This window comes from Pantherophis guttatus, chromosome 6 (assembly GCF_059756535.1).
Source record: "Pantherophis guttatus breed Tessera chromosome 6, ASM5975653v1, whole genome shotgun sequence".
NCBI lineage: Eukaryota > Metazoa > Chordata > Lepidosauria > Squamata > Colubridae > Pantherophis > Pantherophis guttatus.
Genome location: NC_142068.1, coordinates 2,163,767 through 2,169,766, shown reverse-complemented (window position 1 = coordinate 2,169,766; position 6,000 = coordinate 2,163,767). Strand labels below are relative to the sequence as shown.

Below are 6,000 nucleotides of genomic sequence, written 5' to 3'. Positions count from 1 at the left end.
AAAAAGAAGAAAAAAAGGAAAAAGAAGAAAGAAAAAAGAATGAAAAAAGAAGAAAGGAAAAAAGAAGAAAAAAGAATGGAAAAGGGAAAAAAGAAAAAAGAAAGAAGAAAGAAAAGAAGAAAGAAGAAAGGAAAAAGAAGAAAGAAAAAAGAATGAAAAAAGAAGAAAGAAAAAAGAAGAAAAGGAAAAAGAAAGAAAGAAAAAGGAAAAGAAGAACGAAAAAAGAAAGGGACCACCGAGCCCATCGTTCCCAGCAGGGGCCGAGCCCCAGAGAGAGCCGTGGGGGGGGGGGCGGCTGCCTCCTTCTCCTTCCCGCGGGCGGAGCGACGGGCAGGGCGGAGGCTGCTGGAGGCTGGCGGGCGCCCTCTCCGCCCCGCCGCCGGCTCCTCCTTCCCGCCGCCGCCGCCACGGCCGCCGCCTCCTCTCCGGCCGAGGCTTCCCGGAGCTCCGCTGCCGCCTCCCGCCGCAGGTAGGGCCGCCTCTCCTCCGGCTCCGGCTGGCTCTGTTGCGGCGGGCGCCCGCTTGCAGATCCTCCTGGCCCTAAGGAGCTCGGCCGGGGCCCCCTCCGCGGGAAGGGCGGGGCCGCGGGCGGGGGGGGGTGGAGTGGGGGGGGCGTCTCGCTCCGGGAGGGGCTGCCGGGCGGGGAGAAAGCAAGAGCTGCCGCGCAGGAGAAGGGCCCGCCTCGGCTCCGCTTTGCTGCGGGCGCCCTGTTGGGGAAGCGGTGGCTGGTTGAGCGCCCGCCCTGCAACCCTCGGCCGCTCTCCCCTCCCCTCCCCTCCCCCGCCAGCAGCGGCGGGGTCCCCGAAAACTCCCCCCCCCCCCAGGCTCTAGGGCTGCCCTGCCTTTCTTGGCCTCTGCGAAGGCCATCTAACCTTCCTTACTCCCCTCACCATGCTCAGCTCTGCCTACCCACTACCTCTCACCTAGCTACCTGTCCACCAACCTTCCCACCCACCGGCCCCCCCTCCACCTACCTATCTCTCTACTTACTTACCCTCCTGCCTACCTACCTACCTACTTACCTACTCTCCTATCTACCTACCCACCCACCAGCATACCTCCCTCCCTCCCTTCTATCCACCTACCTATCTCCCTACCTTCTTACCCTCTTGCCTACCTACCCACCTGCCCCATCCACCTACATAACTCTCTACCTACTTACCCACCTGCCTACCTACCTACCCACCTGCCTCATCCACCTATCTACCTACCTACCTACTCTCTTACCTACCCATCCACCCACCAGCGTACCTACCTACCTACCTACCTACCTGCCCCCATCCACCTACCTATCTCCCTACCTACCTACCCTCCTGCCTACCTACCCACCCACCAGCATACCTCCCTCCCTCCCTTCTATCCACCTACCTATCTCCCTACCTTCTTACCCTCTTGCCTACCTACCCACCCACCTACCTACCTGCCTACCTACCTACCTGCCCCATCCACCTACATAACTCTCTACCTACCTACCCTCCTGCCTACCTGCCTACCCATCTACTTATTTATCAACCTACTCACTCACCTGCCTACCTACCTACCTACTTACCTACCCAGCTGTCTACCTACCTACCTACCTATCCCAACCTATTCATCCATCCATCCATCCATCCACCTGTTTACCTACCTATCTACCCACCCAGCCAGCTGCTTACATACAGGTAGTCCTCGACATACGACCACCATTGAGCCCAACATTTATGTTGCTAAGTGAGGAATTTGTGGAGTTTTACCATTTTTCTTGCCACATTTCTTAAGGGAGTCGTTGCGGTTGTTAAGTCAGTCACATGGTTGTTAAGTGAATCCGGCTTCTCCGTTGACTTTGCTCGTCAGACAGTTGCAAAAGGGGGGTGGGAGGGGTCATGTGATCCCCCCCTCGGGACACTGCGGCCGTCATAAATATGAGTCCGTTGTCAAGTATCTGAAGTTAAATCATGGGACCGTGGGGAAGGCTGCAGCGGTCATAAGTGTGAAAAACTTTCAGTGCCATTGTAACTTCAAACGGTCACTAAACTGGAACTGTTGTAAATCGAGGACTTACCTGTACCTATCTACCCACCCACCTGCCTAACTACTTACCTACGTGGTCAATTCAGGAAGCTTTCAAGAAAAGGCTAGGCAGCCATCTGTCAGAAATGGTATGTCGGGTCTCCTGTTTGAGCAGGGGGTTGGACTAAATGACCTCCAAGGTCCCTTCCAACTCTGTTAATCTGTAATCTGTAAAATTCTCAGAACATGTAGTCCTCGGTTTACGACCACAACTGGGTCCAAAGTTTCTGTTGCCAAGCGAGACGGTTGTAAAATGAATTTTGCCCCATTTTGCGACCTTTCTTGCCACCGTTGTTAAGCAGATAGCTGCCATTAAGCGAGCACCGCGGTGGTTAAGCGATTTTGCTTGTCCAACTAAATGAACAATTCTCCTTGGCTGACAACCATTTGTTTAGTATTCAAAACAACAGCAGCAACTGAAGAAAAATGACCGACAACCGATCCTCGCACTTACGTCCATCGCAGCATTCCGAAAGTCAGGCAATTCCCTACTTGGGATCTACTTTCTAGCCAGATTCCAACGAGAGGGGAAAAAAAGGAAGAAGCCAGACACTCTTAATGACTACCTGATTCACTTAACGACTGCCATGGTTTGCTTAACGACGACAGCAAGGAAAGTCACAAAATTGGGCTTAACAGGTTGCTTAGCAATAGAAGTTCTGGCCCCAATTGAAGTCGTAAGTCGAGGACAAACCGCACAAATAACGGAAAGACTCAGCAAAGCAGGAAAGTTGTGTCACACGGACACACACACATTTGGGATTTGGGGATGTCCCAGTCAAGACTGGTCACCTAACAAAGGAGGGGGGAGAGTCCTGGTCCCTACCTCCTCACCCCCTCCCCAAATACCAGAAGATCTGGATTATACAGGTAATCCTCAATTTAACCCCAGTTCGTTTAGTGACCGTTCAAAGTTACAACGGCGCTGAAAAAGGTGACTTAGGGCCATTTGTCACACTTAATGACTATTGTGCCATCCCCGTGTTCACGTGATTTACTTTCGGATGCTTGACAGCCAACTCGCATTTATGACGGTTGCAGTGTCCCCGGGGTCATACGATTCCCCTTTTGCGACAAGCAAAGTCCAACGGGGCAAGCCAGGTTCACTTAACAACCGTGACTTCATAGGTCATAAACTGGGGGCAAAACCCACTTCACCAATTTCTCACTTAACAGCATAAATTGTGGGCTCAGTTGTGGTCGTAAGTTGAGGACTCCCTATATCCCTAGAATTGAGAAGGGGGCTGCATGAGGAAGGGACCCCCAAGAAATTTGGTTGCTGCTGGTTGGTTGCGTTCACACAATATGCTAAGCCTGGTTCCCAAATCTGTTAAGAAAACTTAAGATGAAAACTAACCCAAATTAATGTATGCTTACCAGTAGTCCTCGACTTACGACCACAATGGGGACCAGAATGTCCATTGCTTAAGCAAGACAGTTGTTAAAGGAGCCGTCGTGGCCAAGTTTATGATCGCTTCTGCCGTGGTCGTTAAGCGAACCGTGCAGTCATTAAGCGAATCGTGCATTCATTAAGCGAATCGTGCGGTCATTCAGCGAATCCAGCTTTTTGTTGCAAAGCCAGATGACAATCGGGTGACTCTGGGATGCTGAAACCGTCGTCAATATACTCACCTTTGGGATCCCAGGAATGTGAGGACATTGCTGGTCGTAAGTGCGAGGACGGGACGTCAGTCGCTTTTCTCAGCGCCGCTGAGACTTCGGACGGTCACTCAATGAATGGTTGCAAATCGAGGACGCCCTGCGTTGTGCTGGAAGTCAGCTGGGGTTTCCCCCTCCCCTCCTTTTTTTTTTGTTCGTTCTGCACTTCCTGCCCCTTTAAAAATCTTTTATTTTCTTTGCATTTTATGTTATAATAAATCTCCATAAAAACACAATGAAGACAAAACAAAACAAAACAAAAAAAACCTTGCAGAGCCTGTTCAACAGGAAGAGATCGCAAGTCAAGTGAATCCTGGCTTAACTGCCCGGAAAAATCTTGGCTTATTTCCGGTTTGATTGAGTTTAGAACAGGGGTCTCCAATCTTGGCAACTTTAAGCCTGGCGGACTTCAACTCCCAGAATTCCCCAGCCAGGCTGGGGAATTCTGGGAGTTGAAGTCCGCCAGGCTTAAAGTTGCCAAGATTGGAGACCCCTGCTTTAGAACATAATGTTTGTTTGTTTATTGTCTACTGAAAAAAAAAAAACAGTTGCAGGAATTGGGTCTGTCTACTCTGGAGCAAAAGCACAAGTATTGGAAAACGTCTGGACAGAATAACAAGAATGGGACCTTGTAGGTCATCTAGTCCAACCCCCGGCCCAAGCAGGAGATTCTAATCTACACCATTTCTGACAAGACGGGCTGTCCAATCGTATTTGAGGGGCTGCCGCAAGGAAAGTCAACCTATTTTTCCAAAACACCAGGATAAGAAACAACGGATGGAAACTCATCCAGGAGAGAAGCAACCTGGAATTCAGGAGGAATTTCCTCCGACAGTGAGGACTATGAACCAGTGGAACTGCTTGCCACCAGAAATTGTGAATACTCCATCACTGGAGCCTTTTAAGAAGAGACTGGACAGTTACTTGTCTGAAATGATATAGGATCTCCTGCTTGAGCAGCGGGTTGGACTAGAAGATCTCTGAGGTACCCTTTGTGTTCTATTATGATTGACATACTTCGCTCCCCTTCCTCTTGCAGACAGAAATGGATCACTGTTCTGGGGGGGGGGGGGAAACCGGATCGGTTGGAGAGCCAAAGTGGGGTGAGGTGGGGGGGAGTGGATTTCGGATGCAAATTGAAGCCAGGGGATTCAGGGTCTCTGAAAACATTCAGGGTGGGGGGGTTTGATGCCTCCGTGATAGTCCTTGACTTACAACAGTTCATTTAGTGACCGAAGTCACAACAGCACTAAAAAAATACCTGGCTTAGGGCCGTTTCTCACACTTAACAACCGTTGCAGTATCTCTGTGGTCACGAGGTCAAAATTTGGACGTTGGCAAATGGCCCGTACTTACGAAGGTTCTGGGGGGGGGTCAGATGGAGAGGGAGGGGGCGAGATGAAACACCACCCAGCAAGGAGCTTCAAAAAAAAATTTAAGTCAAAAAACCAAAATTCTCTTTTTCTCACCCAACGTTCAGCCCGTGACTTACATTCGCAATACAGAAAGTTCTCGACTTACGACCACAATTGAGCCCAACCTTTCTGTCGCTAAGCGAGACAGTCGTTTGCCCCATTTTACCGCTTTTCTTGCTTGCCACGGTTGTTAAGTGGACTACTTAACAGTTAGTAACACGGCGGTTAAGTGAAGCTGGCTGCCCCAATTGACTTTGCTGATCGGAACGTCGCAAAAGGGGGTCATGTGACCCTGGGACACCGCGACCGTCATAAATACGAGTCGGCTGTCGAGGGTCCGAATTTCGATCACGTGACGGGGGGGGGTGGAGATGCTGCAATAGTCATTAAGTCTGAAAAACTCTTTTTCAGGGCTGTTGTAATTTTGGTCACTAAACGAAAGGTTGTAAGCCGAGGACTACTTGTAGGCCAGGTCAAAGGGCAGGAGGCACCCAGACCCCTCCCTTCCATAAGTGTGCAACGCACACTCACCAAAGGCCTCGGGGAGAGGAAAGGAATGCTCGGAAGCCGATGGCTTCATTTAGTCCGGGGAAGTTTTTCTCCGACAAGCCTGAATGCCCTTATATGGAGGTTTCCCAAAGGTTTGATGTTGGTTTGTGTCAGCATTTGTAACGGACTGCGGATTCCCTCACATGCCATTTTAATGGAGCTGGAAGGGACCTTGGAGGTCATCTAGCCCAACCCCCTGCTCCAGCAGGAGATCCTATACAATTTGAGGCAAGTGGCTGTCCAGCCTCTTCTTAAAAACCTCCACTGATGGAGCAACTACAACTACTCAAGGCAAGAGCTTGAGCTGGGGGCTGGACTGGATGACCTC

The 6,000-nt window shown here is 50.6% G+C and overlaps 1 protein-coding gene across 1 annotated transcript in view; it reads left to right on the top strand.

Annotated features, from left to right (window-relative positions):
- Positions 1-344: 344 nt before the first annotated feature.
- LPP (LIM domain containing preferred translocation partner in lipoma) overlaps positions 345-6,000 on the top strand; it is a 211,053-nt gene continuing 205,397 nt past the window's right edge. Inside the window, exon 1 of the mRNA XM_087872385.1 lies at positions 345-469. The gene's annotated coding sequence lies outside the window, so the exon portion shown is untranslated. The remainder of the gene's footprint in view (positions 470-6,000) is intronic.